Source organism: Oreochromis niloticus, linkage group LG13 (assembly GCF_001858045.2).
Source record: "Oreochromis niloticus isolate F11D_XX linkage group LG13, O_niloticus_UMD_NMBU, whole genome shotgun sequence".
NCBI classification, from domain to species: Eukaryota; Metazoa; Chordata; class Actinopteri; order Cichliformes; family Cichlidae; genus Oreochromis; species Oreochromis niloticus.
The window spans coordinates 12,898,487-12,916,038 of NC_031978.2; positions in this window are offsets into that span (position 1 = coordinate 12,898,487).

Genomic DNA, 17,552 nt, shown 5'->3' on the forward strand with positions numbered 1-17,552 from the left:
CTTTAATCTTTCCATCCTGTGGTTGAGTAATGCCAGGTCTTTCAGGTCTGGATGCAGTTTAGGTTATGGAGCATAATTTAGAGTCTACATTGAATGAACAGTAGTATACTTGTCCTGTGGCATTACACGACAAAACTCAGGTACTTCACTGAGAACGAACTTGAAACTAACTTGATATAGTTGGATTACCCATGCAGATACAAAACTGTATTACCATTTTTGTATGAAAATGGTAATACATGGTAATAACCAGATGAACACTAGCTGAATGTCACGTCATGAAAAAATCCAGCAAAGACCTGACACAGGGACATAGAGATGCATCTGACCCTTCAGTTGATCAGAAATGGTCTCAGTGGAAGGGTGGCTGTTGAGGTGCCTTTCTATAGGAAGGGTAATGGGGCTAAGGTATGTCAAATTGTACATGAACTAGACTGAAAATCGGATGCAATAGGTTTTACGGAGCGGTGACTGTAAATTTGAAATTTCTAGTTCAGATTGTCAGAATTTCTGGATAAGGCAACCAATATCCAAAGACTAGCTGTGGATTTCCTTCAGTTATTCCTGTAGACTACTTAAATAAATTACTGGAAAGCTTGCCTAAGTAAGCTCAGGCTGTGTTAAAAGGTGGATACCAAATATTGTCTTTTGAGCTATTTTTGCCTTATATAATGTTTTTGCATTTTTAATTGGCTCCATAAGTAAGAGACAACTTTTTTTTTTCTCATATTGGTTCTGTACATTACTAAAAATCTTTTAAATAATAATAAAAAAAAAAACTCCGATGCATCAATTCCGCATATGGGTTTTTTTGGTTTTCGCAGCTGAAAGACAGCTTGATTCACCTGCATGGCGAGCTCCTTTGACCGCATGTTGTCTGTTCACAGCAAAATCTTCCAAATGCAAGAAACATACCTCAAATGAACTCCAGGCCTTTTATCTGCTTAACTGATAATGACATAACTAGGGAACTGCCCACACCTGCCCATGAAATCGCCTTTGAGTCAGCCTTTTGGTCCTTTTAAAAAGAAGGTGGAACATGTGTGAGCAGCTGAAACTCCTAGACCTTTCATCCAATTTAAATATGCATACCTTCAAATCTAAGCTGATGGTCTACACATTACTTCCATATCCATTACATTACTATAATTGGAATATATTTCAGTAAACGGGTAAAGAAAAAACTTGTCGGTGTCCAAATATATATGGACCTAACTGTATGTTTGCACTTGCCACTGCACCTATTTCCCATTTTACTAGCAAGATATAAAGGAAATGAGGGGTAGCTTGAGACTTTTGCAGAGTATTGACTACCAGACAGTTACATACACTTTTTGAGATTTACGTCATGGACTAGGGAAAGTCATTTCCTTTCCACAATAGTTTTTTTTTTTTTTTTAATTTGAAGGCGCAAACTGAAACTTTTTGGTAACTTCATGAATTTCTGTCAGACCAAAATGTGCCAGCAGTAAAAGAGTTGTTACTTTTTTTATTTGGAGCATAACAGAGTTGAAGCAGCTTCTACCTGCAGAGGGGACAACATGCTCAGTTATCTCTCTTCCTGCTAATATTGCGTTTGCTTTTTTTTTTTTTTAACATGTTGTCAAGCTCTACTGAAGCTTGTAACTGTTCACGTATGCTCGAGTATATACAGTAAGCTGAGCCTTAAGTGCATGAATTGTCTTCCTATGTTCAGTCACCCTTTGTCTGCTAAAAGAGCACATCTATATTTTTGCCGCATAATAAAAATTGAAAGCAGCTGTCGCTGGTGTCATACAGCACATAACAAAGCCAATGGGTCTGTCAGTGACATAGAAATAATATTAATATTAATCTGACCTCATGACATTTTTAGAAAAATTTAGGGCATGAAATCAATGGTATGGATCTATTATGCATAGCCTTCAGGTTTGCATAATTCAAAGACATTCTGGTTCAGTATGTGCAGCCAACAGGAGTCTCCTGACCAGATGGTTTAAGGTTGGCATGTAACAAAAATGTATTCATAAAACATTGTAAAATGATATGATATGAATCTGAGGTATGAGGCTGGATTATTCTGAATGTTGCCTCAGATACTGGTTTGGGATGTGGTGCCTCTGCACCCAGATATATCATGGAGATGTAATCTGAGAGTTATAAATCAATAAAAGATGACAAGAGAAAAGAAAGTGGGGGAGAGAGTGGAGCTGTGAATTTACTCATACCTGAGGCCAAGAACCCTGAATTAAATATGAGATGTGACTCTTTTTTGTGTGTGTGTGTTACTGCCTCTGATTTCATTTTTGGAGCTCTTATCTGCAACTGTTTCACACACAATGTGTGTTGCAATTCTCTTATTTATTGTAATACACGACAGTCCTCTTATTTTTTTTTTTTTTTACATGTTTATTTAAGTCCTAAAACTCTAAATATGTTTATTTAGTTTTAGGACCAAATCTGTTGTATGTGTTTAAATTGCATATTTTTGAGATAGAAACAGCCACTTTCATCCTCTCAAATAACTCTTATGAGATGGCTGTTCGATGTTTATTTGAGAGCTTTTTAGATAAACATAAGCTATTATCTATTTTTTTTATGCTGACATCACTAGACACTCTTCCATAGTGGCTTTCTTTGTTCAGTCCCTTTTTACTGGTAAGTTTGGAAATCACTTGATGCCTGGCTGCTGCTGTGCTGTGGATGAGGGCTTCTTAGGGAGAGGCAAGGGTTGAGTTTGGGCCATGCATAGACAATAAGGGTTGTTTTTTTGTTTGTTTTCTTTTAGGGATAGAGACTTTAGATAAGCACAGCTCTTATAGACAAACCCAGTAGTATCGGATATTTTCTTCTTTACATTTTTTCCCCATGCCAGTGCTGTCACACCAATTTGTGTCTCGTTATCACTAATATCTGCTATTCACAGAATCTTGACTCTAAGAAATAACTTCTCCTTCAGTCAAATAAATATTTACAGCTATTTGAAGTCATCAAGACAACCTCTGAACTGAAAAGTGCTGCACCAAAACACAGCCTAATGGCACATGTTGACTCACTCAGGTTTTTGTTAATTAAACCACCAGGTTGTGTAACTGTAGCAAAACAAACTTGTGCATATCCAAAAATGATCCAATGATGTGTTTCAGATAAAATGGGCTATTTTGAAACAACTTGTCTTTGTTAAAAAAAGCACACACAGATGTTGCATTTGGATAGCTCTGTAAACTTGATTGTTATGAAGGAAGGCAACAATAGTGAGGATCTTACAAAACCTAACTTACAGTTTTGTCTGAAGTGGCGTTTCTGACACATGTAATTGAATGCAGCCTCATAAATGCCTTAAGTAAAACCACTAAGCTACAGTACCAGTGGCTGCATTAAATTCAATTCTGATGGTGGCAGATTAAGTATCTGCTACAACAGTTTTGTGCATCAGGAAAATTATTTGCCCTTCTGGTCATATGCAACTCCATTAGTGCATTTTCAGGCTTTGGAGCATTATTAAAGTGCCATTTACTCACAGAATTAGTTCTTAAATTGACCAGAAAAATAACCTACAGCAGCATAATACACTATAAAGCATGCTCCTCCCTTTTGGGGCTTTTTTCTTTCTTTCCAGATTTCCATCCTTCAATATACTTCTTAAAGGTAAAGATTAAAAAATGTAGACCTTGCAAGGTTGTGAAACCAGAAATAACGAAGGATATGAGATGATTGAAGATTATGTTCTCAGATGTCTGTGCCTTTGAAAAATTAAAGGATGACCTGCTATGCATTTTCTCAACAGAGACATCTCACATGCTGTATATGCTGGTATATATTCAAGTTGCCCTAATTGGCAGTTTATTAAAATCAAGGTAATGGCTGCATTAAAGCTACATAAGGTGTAAATTAAACACTAGGATGTTGCGTGAAAATAACACGATTTGAAAGGAAATCTTTTCGTGTATGCTCATTTTTAGTCCAGCGCATAGATTTATTGCCACGCTTCACTCCATTAGTTTTGATTTAAATTTAAGGAGGACTCATTTTTATCCCAGCATCTGTTTGGAGCAAGGCAGGGAACCGTCTCGGACAGGTCGCATCCATCAGAGCTAATACAAAGAGAATGGAAATTTATACCCCTGGACACTTTGGAGACTTCAGTACAACTGCTTTGCACATGTTTGGAGTGTGGACTAACACCAAAAGCGCTTAAGGAAAATTCAGGTAAACGTGTAGACTGCACTTCACTGATAAAATGAAAAATGAGTAGATATTTTAATTTAGTTGGGATATCTGTCTTGGATTACAGCTGCGGTGCCTTAGGCTGTGTGTAGTTTATCACATGAAGTGCTCCAGACCAGATTGTCAGTTTTGAAATGCATTGTCTCCTGACAGTAAGACGGATCCCTGCCTTCTCATTACAACTCTAATTTTCGTATTAGCTGTCTTCCAGTAAACAAGCATTGCCACTGACAAGAGGCGGGCCTTCCAAATTACCATTTAGATTGGACAACTTCATGCCAAGAGAAAGCCAATTACTGAAAACAGTTTAGTAAGGCAAAGGGACAGAGAAGGGCTGGTGATGAGTGTATTTCATGGCGCATGAGGTTTGCATCACTCCCCTCTGAATCCTGTATCACACCAACATCTTATTTCATTCCAGTGGCTTTACTTTAAAATGTGCACGCAGCGTAGATTTTTTGTCTCTGCAGTGCCGTTCGCACAATGATCTGAGCCACTGAAATTTGAAAAGAGACAGGTGCTGCCTTTAATAATTGAAACTGGCAAATTGGCTCACTCAAAGGTAAGCTCAGGCGGTTGGGGAAATGACCCATTTTCCAGCCAAGTGGAATTATGTGCATTTTGAAAACTGAACTTTGAGGAGCACTTGTTTATTGGCAGGACTTACAAGGAAATTTGGATCACTTATAAATAGGAAGACTAACCTGAAGCCAATTATTAACGATTCACTTTCTAAAGACTTTAATGGAGAGTCTCAAGGCTGGCTTGGTTTGAAAGAAAGAGTTGTTAAAACTGTTTTTGTATTCACAGCTGTCTGGACATCTGCCTGCTCAGCTGTTTTATTAGCTTATATGCAAGTGTGTAGTGTGGGAGTGTGTCCCTAATGAAAACACACTCACATGGACTCGCATCTCAATTTTTGCTCAATAAAAGCCAAGGAAACTGTTAGTTTTAATTAGTTATTTGTAATAATGACTATAATTGCTCTAACAATATTACAAAGGACTCATATAAGTTTCTCCCATGTATCCACTATGAATACTTTAATTGAGAAAAATCTTTTCTGTGTCATGCATGTTACGGATTGCCCGTTTGTGTTAAAGCACTGGAACACTGGGTATCTTATGTTAGCTGACCTACATCGTAACTCATTTCAAGCTGTATTTCGGGCAGTTGAAAAATAAAATATGCATGCTCACAAAATACCAGCCACACGACACATAATATGCACAGTGTCTTATAGTTTTTCCTCTTTGGTCAGCTATTATTCATTCAGTACTATATATCTGCTTGTTCTTCTTCACTGGCTTTAATTTCCTTTTACCTTCTTGCCAAAACTAATCTCATAATATTGGCTTTCCTTTTTGCAAACTTAACACTATATTGGATTCTGGTTGAAATAGTCTTTCAGGGTTCCTTGTGGTACGGTGATATTATGATTTTTCTGTGATGTATTTTAAATAAGTCACAACATGACTCCTGAATGCTAATTAATTTTCTATCAAATGACTAATAGCTTCTTTTTAACTCATTAAAACCACGGGATGAGCACATTCTGTACTGCCTATGATCAGTTTTTATATCTTATTTTCTATTTTCTCTAGTGTTTTATCCACAATCCTGCACCCCAGTTCATATTCTCATACCAGATACAGTAATAAACTTAACAACAAAATGAGCCGTCTGAAAAAATCCCTTTTTTTCACACTGGAAACCTCATTCATTGATTAGAGTCAGAGGTGCAGAAAATGATAGCAATAAAATACCAAGGTCCATTCTAGCCGGCTGAAAGCAGTGCATAATTTACCTTGTATAATGTGAGATCATCAGTGTCCTGCAATAACATATCACAAAGAGGAAAAACATAAAGAGCTTCAGCACCAGTGAACCCAGGTTGGTTTAAGAAGTCTTTTAAATGTAATACATGGGCTCCTGCCTGATAACACAACATCCATGCAGACAGCTCCTGGACTTGCATTTTGCTTAGAAATGTCACAACCCCTATTCAGAACATATGATTTCTCACAGCCTGGGAATAAATGATAACTCTGCACCAATTCTGCCCTACCTGGGCATGGCATGGTACTCGGTGGCAGATGGCTTTGGCCGCCTTTTATGGCAGCTGAATGAAGGGAAATATGGTGAGTGTGAGAGGACTGACTGCTGGCAACTGGACATGTTTCTTGTCTCCTTAAATGAACTAAATGTTGCCAAGGGAAGCCCGCATGTGCACACAGTCATCATTAGTTTAGCAGCAAACTATACCCACATGCACAGACTTCATCCTTAAGTTTGCATGCACCAGGTACATGTCCAGTAAATGAATGAAACTGCTTTTTCATGTGACATATTGTCGATGGCAATAACAAACCTTTCATAAGCCAGAATAATTAATACTAAATGTGCAAAATTCTTCTGTGAAAGTGCCGAGCAGTGTTGATATCTGCATGCCAGCATAGTTCCTCAGTTTTCTTTCATCATGTTGATGTTGGCTGTACATACCTGCCATGGTTGATTGCTGTAAGAGAAATCAGAAAGAAAACAATCTTATAGTCTCTTGCATGCAGTCAAAAAGACAAGTATGCTTCTGTGTCAATATCACAGAAAAACCCTTTTGCATGCCAGGAGAAGTGGCTGGTGGGGGATTTTCTTGGAGATGTTATCAGTCATCCCAAACAGACGTGACTTGGTTACTGACTGACACTAATCTTCAATGATTTCCTCAGGGGTCAGAGTTCAGACTCATTTCAATGAGATGTTGCATTTGATTTGTGGTTGTCACCTCCAGAAAATCCAGCAGGTATATAGGATTTATATTTCTCTGGTTTGTTTACTTTTACTGTGTTTCCTTCTAATCTAATTGAGCAGTATCTGTCTGAATACTGTGTAAGTTTATATTATATGATGGGTCACTAATTGCACTAATATTAGCCTAATTACACGGTGATCAGTTACTGCATTGCAGCTGAATGTTTTTAGGCGTATCTCATATGAAAAGAAATCAATGCTTCATCAGCCCTTCCAAACATGTGTGACCACTTGTGTAACTAAACAACTAAAGTCACATTTCATAAGTTCAAATCATTGTCACGGTTGATCTCATCTGCACACTTTTGCCCCTTGATTAAGCCGTGTGCGTGTGTCTGTGGGTGTGTGGCCTGTATTGATTCCTGGCTTTAAAGCCGGACTCATTGTTTTGCCTTGTGATTTGGATGGTTGAATGCTACTGCTGTGTGCCCTTCCTGCTGTCATTTGCTGTTGTTATAATCTAGCTGTATTCTTTTTATACAGGGCCAAAATAATGGACATCACTGATCCTGGACAGCTTTATATTTCACTTTTGTATTAATTTAATGACATTTTATTTGGTCTTCCCCTTAAATCTCAGCCATGCAGCCCTAGAGTAGGTCAGCAATGTACAGGCAACTTCTGGTCGCTAGTGAAAAATGTGTGTTCCACAGCAGTTGGTGAGTGGTTGCCACAAAAAGGTGCTGCACAAAAACCTTGCTCTGGTAGACTGCTGTGGTTACCCATAGTTTTCTTCTTTGATGCAGCATAGTGTAAATCTTTATGATCGATTTCACCTGGCAGGTGTCACTCGATAGCTGACAAATACACAGTTGTGGCCGACCATATGGGCCAGTGTGACTGGGCCATTATTTCACTGAGTAATGCTCAGTTAATATAAGAATGTGCCAGTTGGCATTTTTTCATTGTGGCTATGTCATACCGTGGTGTTACCAAGTATTCATAAAAGTTCTTTAAAGGTAAAATGCTAAGTTATAATCATCTAAGTCAGTGGTCCCTAACATTTTATGTGGTCCCCCAACTTTTATAAAGATAGCGCTCAATGTGCAGCAGCTTTGTATTCAATACCACCACATTTAGGCCAAGATTAATATTATAAATGAGCAAATAAAATGTTAGGGTTCACCTTTGATAGCACTTTGTCTGACAGGAACAGACTGGCTTAGACATCTTTGTGTATAATATGTGGTATTTAGTGTACCAAGCATCCCTTGGTAGAATGGATATCAGCACAATAAAAAATATATCCAAAACTAGTTGCAATAGAATAATTTAGTCATTTAATTAGACGACTAAAATGTATCATTTATAATTTAGCCAGAGAGGCAGTCTATGAGAAAACATAATGCTTGCAGTAGAAATGATACAACACCTAAGAGAATGAAAAGACTAAATGTTTTATCAAAGCAGCATTTAAAATTGACTGTAATGAGCAACTTGTATGCATGTGATGTACAAACCTGCCTTCTTGTTTATGTTCCTTTTCAGTATGCTAAGATCACAGCTTGTGAGTGTAATTTTCTGACACCGGCATTTCTGTGGAACAAATTGAAATAAAATGTTCACTCTTCCTTATTACAGCCTTGCCTTAATATAATGTAAGTGTGCAAATCACCATCTCCTTCGAAGGCAGAGCGTTTCCCAAATGAAAGTGACCCTTGCAAATTGCATGAACCTCGATAAATCCAACAGAATCACCCACAATTACAGATGCTTATTTTTTGCATTTAAGTCTCACTTAAATGCATGTAGATTAAAGAGAAGAGTGCACTTGTTGTTAGCATGCAAAGCACGAGTCAGAGTGTCTGTCCCCGTTTGATAATAACCAAAATATTTCTGAGCATGGGATCGGTGTGATACGAAATACTAAAGCGTTTGCAAATTTGCTTCAGTAAAATATATTCGAGCGCTTGAGACGCTACCTTCCTGTGATCCAAACTACCACATGTACTTGTAATATTGTGGACTCTCATGAGGTACAGTGACAGAAACTGTATTTCATTGTTTCAGACCAGCAACCTCAGTGTTTAAGCAATTGCCTAAAGCTGTTCCTTTTTCAATATTTGTCCTTCTGGGGGGGATTTATGGTTATGAAGAGTAAGACTCTGAAGGTCCACAATACTAATAGAGTTTGGAAAGAGGATGGTAGCAATTTCTGTTTTTTGCCCCAAGGTCCTTTTCAGGGATATTATGTGTAAAACTCCAAGAACATTGTGTGACTATGATAAAAATGTGTTGTCATCATTGGACTCACTGTATTCAGAGAGTTGTAGCTGCTAGCTTAGTCTGTGTCTCTTTCTGCCAGTTAGGCAGTCTGTCTGTCTCTATCCACTCCGCATGAGAAATGAGGAATGAGGTGTCGCCTACGGTCAGAGAAGGAGAGAAAGAGTGTGTCAGACAGATAGACTGAGTGGAGCAGTCTGTGAATATGTCAGGTTAAAATGCTGGGACATTGCTCCCCTGTAATCCCTTTGGCTCCGTAGATTAGGAGAGACATGCTGTAGTGCCAACTGCCAAATTTGTATTCTGGTCATCTCCCTTTCTTTCTGCAAGAGTCGACTTTTTGCCATATTTAGTCCAGGAAAAAAAATGCTAATTTCCCCCTTTGGTTTCAACTAGAAATCAAGCCAAAGAGGGACTTAGCTTGCTTTATGAACATGCAGAGCTTAGTCCTGAATTGACCTCTGGAAGTGCAGCCGCAGGCAGAGATGTATTCAGATTTAGTCTGCTTGTTTTCTTTACAAACATCCTGTGTGGTATAACCTATTCATTCATCAAAGTCAGAAAAAGAAAACAATTCATTTCGCTGGGAGGGAAGGGAGAGAGCCACAATCATTATTGTTTGGACGATAACAATGATTAAAGTCGAAGATCCTGTTTTTTACTTTTTCTCTTTTTTTTTTTACATTCGCTAAAACACACGCAAACACATGCAAACAGCAAACAACACTGCAACAAAAGAACATAAGGAAACTGTGCCGTGACATTAAACAAAACTTCGGGGGGTTTATGGAGGAAAATCTCACCTCAGGATGTAATATCAGCAAACGCAGAAGCAGAGAGTAAATAGAGTACTGAAGGTACAGTATTCGAATACACACAGTCAATTTCACTGTAAGGTGCTTAAGTTAAATCCTCCTAAATGTGTGGAGTCTAAAGCCATCAGTCTGGTTCAGTAAGACTGTGTTTTGTGCTTTGAGCTAAACAGGCAGCATGCTGACAATGACAGTTCAATATGTTGTTAGCAGGGAAAATGTGTACCAGGGTCACATCTTTCATATACCAGCTGAAGCTGTATCACTGAAGTAGACTGTGGTACAGATGTAGCATCAACTATTAGATTGTGGACTCCTGTGTTAAAGCTCAGAGGTGAGCATTTTGTCTGTCATTATCTTGGTGTTGATGCACACTCATACAGTCACGACTAAAGCGAGCGCTGCTTTATTAGCTTATCTTGAAATTCTTTCCAATACTAAAGGAGTCATCCTTTGGTATTGGAAAGAATGCTATTTGACACTGGCTTCACTCTTCAAACCCAGGCGCTGTGTATGTCTTTTACACATTGTGTATAGTCATTATATTGTTATTTATTTAATTCAATTCAGTTTTATTTATGTAGCTCCAAATCACAACAACAGTCACCTCAAGGCATTTAATATTGACAGGTAAAACCCTTCCAATAATACAGAGAAACTCCCAACAAGCAAGCACTTTGGTGACAGTGGGAAGGAAAAAGTCCCTTATAATGGGAAGAAACCTCTGGTAGAACCAGGTTTAGGGAGGGGCAGGCATCTGCCGTGACCAGTTGGGTCAGATGGCTACAAAGCACTACACAGACTGCAGTTTTTTCCTGTTGTTGGTGAAAGAACCAGAGAACCACAAAGGAAAAATAGGGGGGCAAACATGCTTGTGTCTACTTTCTTTGTCAATCCATCAAAGAGTAGTTCAAATCCACCACAACAAAACAAACCCCAAGTAAGTAGGTACATAGCCTTGGCCACAATATCAGACCCTAGGGGCTTTCTTCTAGCAAAGCATGGAAAATATAAGCCAAAGTTTCAAAATTTTAAACATTTATTTTGCCATACAGACCAAGAGGAGCTGCATTTTCAAGAAGTGCCTGAAGAGTGGTAGTCACACAGTGGTAGGTCCGGTTAGCGGTGTTGTCTTTTCTGATAGGAGTTCTTTACCTGACTGTGGCTCTTCCACACCAACATTCAGACTGTTATTGATTCCTGTTATTATCTGTTCTAAACACTTGCTTTTCATTGTCAGCTTTCCTTTCTAATAGGATCTATTCCCTTCCGGCTCCATACCTTTATCACTTCTACAAACTCTCTTTCTTTCACCTGCACACTCCCTCATGGACATGCACAAACACACTTCACTCCGTCTCTTATCTAGGTCCTTTGTACGGCGTAAATAAGCTTCAGAGTAGGTAGACAGACACTTACTTTGTCATTGGGATTGTTCAGTTACCTTGACCTGCGGCTGCTCATCTCCAATTCAACTTTTCTGGACCCAATTGTGGTTCCCTCAACTGTGTCCCCCCTCTGCTTTTGCTCTTTTTGCTCCTCTGTCTGTGTAAGTGGATGGTGCAAGGATTCATATCACAGGGAGTGACTGAGATAAAGTTTTATTCATTTGATTTAAAAAAAACAAGGCAAAAAAAAGACATATCGTCACATCAACACTTGAAACTCTGAATAGAAACAAAGGGAGGAAGGGGGCAAACCTAGTTTCTGATTTTAGTTCTTTTAATTGTCTCCATAAATTTGGCTTAATCTGTCAAGTGAAATTGCATTATGATGATTGGCACAGGAGGGTAGGGGAATTTTAACTGTTCTACGGAGCACTAATTAGTTCCTCACCTAGCCCAATTTAGAGTCAGCCAACACGTCACAACCCTTCATCGTCTTTTCTAACAAGGAACACAAACATTTCATCCTGCCTGTTTATGCTGTTCTGTTTACTTAAGGCGCACACACACAGACTCACAGAAGGGTGCGCACACAACTATTTGAGAGTCGTTCAATTAGGTAGCTTTATAATTTGATGTTTTTGAAACTTGGCTCAGTGGTGTTTACAGTAGTGGGAAATGCATTTTATTCCCATGCATGAGCTGTTTGTTAAAGAGAGAGCGCTAATAATATGAACGGTTTTGCTATGGAGTTCAACATTAAAGCCAACTTTTTTTGTGAAAAAGACAAACTACAAAGCGCACTACATTTTTTTAAGTGCGGTTCTTAACAGTGACACTTGGACAATATTTGGCGACCAAAGATAACAGCTGTTTTTAAGACCTAATTTATGGTGGCGTTTTATTGGACTGAATTATGTTTAAGCTCAAATATTTGTTGTACTATCATTCTATCATTTTATGAATGTGTTATGGATTAAAATATCCTTTTTAAGAAGTAGTTTATGACTGAAACTCATCATATAAAATCGAATAATAGATGTTAGGTGTGATGAGGTTGGGTTTTTTAACATGCGGATTTGAAGGCTGAGTATGAATCTTTAAACTTAAGAGGCTAAAGTGCCGTGAAAGGTAAATTTAATTATGTGTGTGGGAAAAGGTTTCATTAGCATGCATAAGCGGTGCGCAGCTATAAGTATTCAGAAGTGGCCATTTGAACTTAATTTAAATATCCGTGCACTGGTCTGTTTCTGTTTAAAGTATTAAAGAAGAGAAATTAAATTGATTTTGAAGTGATATCACAAATACAGGACCGCTGTGAATTCATGCATGATTGTGTGGGCAACTGAACCTATTTCTGTCTCGTCCTCTGTTTGCCTTTCTTGCCGTTTCTCTTTGTGGGCACTCGTCCTCCCAGATGTTATTTGCACCTGCACTACACGCTGTGTCAGTCTTCTCAGTGGCGGCAGCATCTTGGCAGTGCTCGATGCGGAACCAATAACACAGAGGTGTGATCATAAACACATCAGGATCCTGGCACAGTGGCAAAATGGTATTTAAGAACACACACCCAGACGAATGCACACACGCAACCCTTCATGCGATCGTGGCTCAAGAGTTGGGAGTTCGCCTTGTAATCGGAAGGTTGCCGGTTCGAGCCCCGGCTTGGACAGTCTCGGTCGTTGTGTCCTTGGGCAAGACACTTCACCCGTTGCCTACTGGTGGTGGTCAGAGGGCCCGGTGGCGCCAGTGTTCGGCAGCCTCGCCTCTGTCAGTGTGCCCCAGGGTGGCTGTGGCTACTATGTAGCTTGCCATCACCAGTGTGTGAATGGGTGGATGTCTGGATATGTAAAGCGCTTTGGGGTCCTTAGGGACTAGAAAGCGCTATATAAATACAGGCCATTTACCATTCATGCGAGTACTTGTTTGTTTAATGTGAAAAGTATCAGTACTTAATTGAAGTCCAGCTCAGAAGATGCACATGGACCTATATGTAATTATGCATACATTTCTGGGTTTGATTCTGGTCTGGGACATTTGTTGCACGTTAATTTAAATTATGCAAACATGAGCCATGTTTAGACAAAAAAAACAAATCGCAATTTTAATTCCATATTTGAATGTCAAAAAGCAAATGCCGATTGAAGGCAGAGATGTCTGCTCAGAACATTTCACATCTTATCTACTTCCTCAATTAATTTTGGTTGGAGCTTTTCAAATCTTTTTTTTCAGATCTCCGTATCTTAAGCAAAGCATGCATGAAATGCTTGATACTTATTTTCAGATATTGAAGGAGGGAGACATCTGATGGCATTTAAAATGTTCAAATGGGTCAAAACATGAAAAGTGAATATTTGAGTTTCCATACACTTGGAAGAAATAAAGTTAAAGTGTGCTAGTGTGTAGATTAAGAATTAAAAATTGTTTCCCTCTTGTTTTCCACTCTGTTTATATTACCCTGGGGGATATGACAAATAGTCTCTATTTTAATGTCAAAAACTTACAGGTTTGTTCATGTTGCCTGTGATGCCTAAGTAAAAACACACACCTTAGGTATGAGATGTCTTTTTGCCTGAGTTGCATTGCATGTTACTCGCCCACTACTAAAAGCAAATGCATCCAAATGTATAGATTTGTGCAAATTTCTACAACAACAGTTGTCTAGTGAAATGTATGTATCCCCATGACTTTGGCAATCTGCTGAATCTTTCTTTTGTGCCACAGTTCGTGGCCTGCCAAGCTAAACTGTAATAAAAGTGATGATCCCCCTAACTTTTCTTCTAGGGCATGTTCATCCAAACCCAGTATGAGCATGCAGTTATACAACAAGCAATAAGAATCATGGCTGTCTCCCAACATCCCCACTTCTCTGAATATGAATCTTTGCCATCAGAAAACCCAGGGTGCCAAAGTGCAAAACAAACAGCCTGAAGCCATCATTTGTCCCAGCCATTAAACTGCTGAAAACCATAATTAAAGACTAGTAGAACAGAGCAATGCATAATACTTTAACCAGTCCTTAGAAATTCATTTCTGGATGATTAAAAGTGATTAGATGGTCTAATGCTCTTTCTAATATATGTTTTTAGTATGTTGACAGTCCTGTGAAAAACTAAATACATTGTAACTGCTCTGTAGGAAATAAGTGGTTAAGCTGCTAATCAAATGCACCTGATTAACAGATCCTCAGCAAGCATGAGCACCTCTATAAAGGAAAAATTTTAGCAGTTTAGTTTTGTCAGGCCATGCAAAAAACCCCAAGACTCTACTGGCCTCTCTTAGCATGTTAAATGTTAAAGGTCATGTCAGTACAATTAGAAAAAGTCTGAGGAAGTAGGTGACTCCTAATTTAGGTTTTTCCTCTAGGTTTATTTTATTTTTGCAGCCTGATGATGGCTTGCTTAAGTTGCATTGACATGCCATCTTTTTGGGCCCCATGTTGAAAGTTCCAGTGAACAACTACCAAATGCAAATTCAACACTTTGAATTAATTCCAGATTTTTTAACTGGCCATAAAACTCTATGCCAGTCAATTGTCAAATTACTTTTGAGTCTCTGAGTGTGTAAAATATTTGTTATTCCTAAACAGTTATTGCAATACTCTTGTTAAAGCCATTTAATGAAAACTGAATATTTGCACAACTTATGGCTCTAACTGCATCATATCAAATTTTAGCATTATTTTTGCCTCATATTCCTATTTCTGAGCAAATAACTGAAAACTAATATAGTGATACTGTCTTGGTTGCATGTGAACTTAATATGTAAAAAGTGCCTAACGTCAACTGGCCTGCGTTAATAGCTCACTATGAAAATGTTACCATGCTGAGGGTAAAATTTAGCTCAAATAATCAATGTTTGAAAGTACAACACCCCCACAGCTGCTAGTTGAGCTGTTATTATCTCGTATATCAAAAGCGTCACATCTCACCTCTTGTAGATTTTAGTTCGAATAAATCATGTGTGCAAATATCCCCTCATGAGGTAAAGAGACATAATGAACTGGTAGGAGAACTCTTTCTCCCAGTCAATCAAAACAGTGTGATCCAGTATTATCCTGCAAGCCTGCCTGGGATGGCTCTGATTAGTCCTGCATGAGGAGCTAATATGAGTCTAACAACCAGGACCAGATGTGCTCTTTGTTCAGAAGGTTGGGGCGAATGCGGATATTTATCAGCACTTAGCCTGATTGTATAAGTGCAAAGAGATAGAAAGAGTAAATCTGGGGTGCTTAAAGGTAGACATGCAGGCAGGCATGCGCTGTATATATGACCAGGCAGCATGCGTACTAATTCGTCATAGCATTCATCCCTTTATTCGCCTTTGCTTATCTTGATTATTTCTCCCATCCCTTAGATCTCTTTGGGATTTTTAACATCTGGACGTCTGGATGTCCAATTCAGAATAAGTAGTCAGGCCAAGAATCTGCTCGAAAGACAAAAAGGACGAGCTCAGTTACTTTGGCCTTTGAGATTCAGCTGTTATCCAGTACATATAAGGGTTCAAAAAGCAGAAATTGTGCTCCATGAAAATTCATTCATTCATTTCTTGTTTTTCTATCATTTGTTTTTTTCGCTGTTACACTCTCATTCCTTATCACACAGACACACACGCCCCATGAGTGCTCGGATTTTGAACTGTAAAACCCCGATTGAATTTCTTTCTTTTATGAATATTGGGAGATCAGTATTTGACTAGCCAGGTGCACAGTTGGTAAATCACAGAAAATGAGAAGAGCTGGGACTTTGGGAGGACAGACAAAGCGGCATATGGTGAGCAAGTGGTTGGTCTATTGCATACTGATACAAACAAGTGATTCATGCACTTTGGCATTGTATTGTTGGATGTGGGGGAAGCCCTGTAGTGGCTCAAGGAGGAATTAGTCCAACTGGGTCTGTCAAAGCTCCGAGCCATGCTGTTAAGTTATCTCAAGCATGGAAAAGCTTCAGTCTATCCCTGGTGTGCTTGTGAGACACAGAATGCGAATAAATGCGATTCAATGTAAAATTCTGCTGTGATTTTGACTTTCAGCTGCATTTTGTTGTGTGTTGACAGTATACTTACTGACAGGCTTACTGAGGAAAAAGCGAAAGGGGTCAAAAGATTAATAATTACATTCGGGTTCTTTATCTAAAGGGATGTTCCATACCAGTGATAGCGATAATTAATTAGCTTACTCCTTTGGGGTAATTAAAACCCTCGATAATCTGACTTTGTTCTGACAGAGTGGCTTCTGACTGCTGACAGATGGGACATGGAGAAACAAGGCGAAACAGGAAAGTCTAGGGTGACACAATGTGTTAACTTGCAGAGTCATTTGTTTACGCCGCGTCTCACTGATGTTTGTTGAAGCTCCTCGGTTCACTCTAGCAGTCATTTAAAATTTCATATAATAGCATTGGAGAATATGTGGGATTTTGTGAAGGACACTGTGTAACATGCATTACAATGATACAGTGCTGACAGCTTCTTCACCTTGAGCCTGACACTGACTGCATCTGACAAAACATGTAGTTATCGAAGCAGACGCAATCTCACTGTTGCTTGAATTTTAAAGGGGCTCTACTAATCTTACTCATGGAGATTTATTTCTTTGTTATAGGAGGCACCACTTAACTTATAACATATTCTGGGGTTCTGCACAAACTTTCTTTAGTCTGAAAGAAAGACTTCGATAATATGACTGCGATCCCACTAGGGTTATACTCATTTTTCTGTGAACGTATGAAATGTACTTATTTGTGAGGCAAAACTTGAAGTGAAAGATGATAATCAAGGTGCATTGTGTGAAGGGTCACACAGTCAGTGTGATCTGCCCTCTGCTGCTTCAATTTTCACATTCTTTTGCAAACCAAAGCTTTATAGATGTGCAATACTACATCACTAAAGCTTAGCTTTGATACGATGGGGCGGATATGTCAGTGAATGGTGTGGATATGTTTAAGAAGTGCACCTGGCTATAAATGGGAATGGAAAATAAAAGTTCTGATGTATTATGGCACGGTAAAATATTTACTTTGAAGGAAAACTGTTCTTTAATAGCAGTAGTTCTCCAGGCTTTCTGAAGGTCTTTCAAAGTGTTTCTTTGGACAATGACTGCTTTTCCTCTCATTTTTCA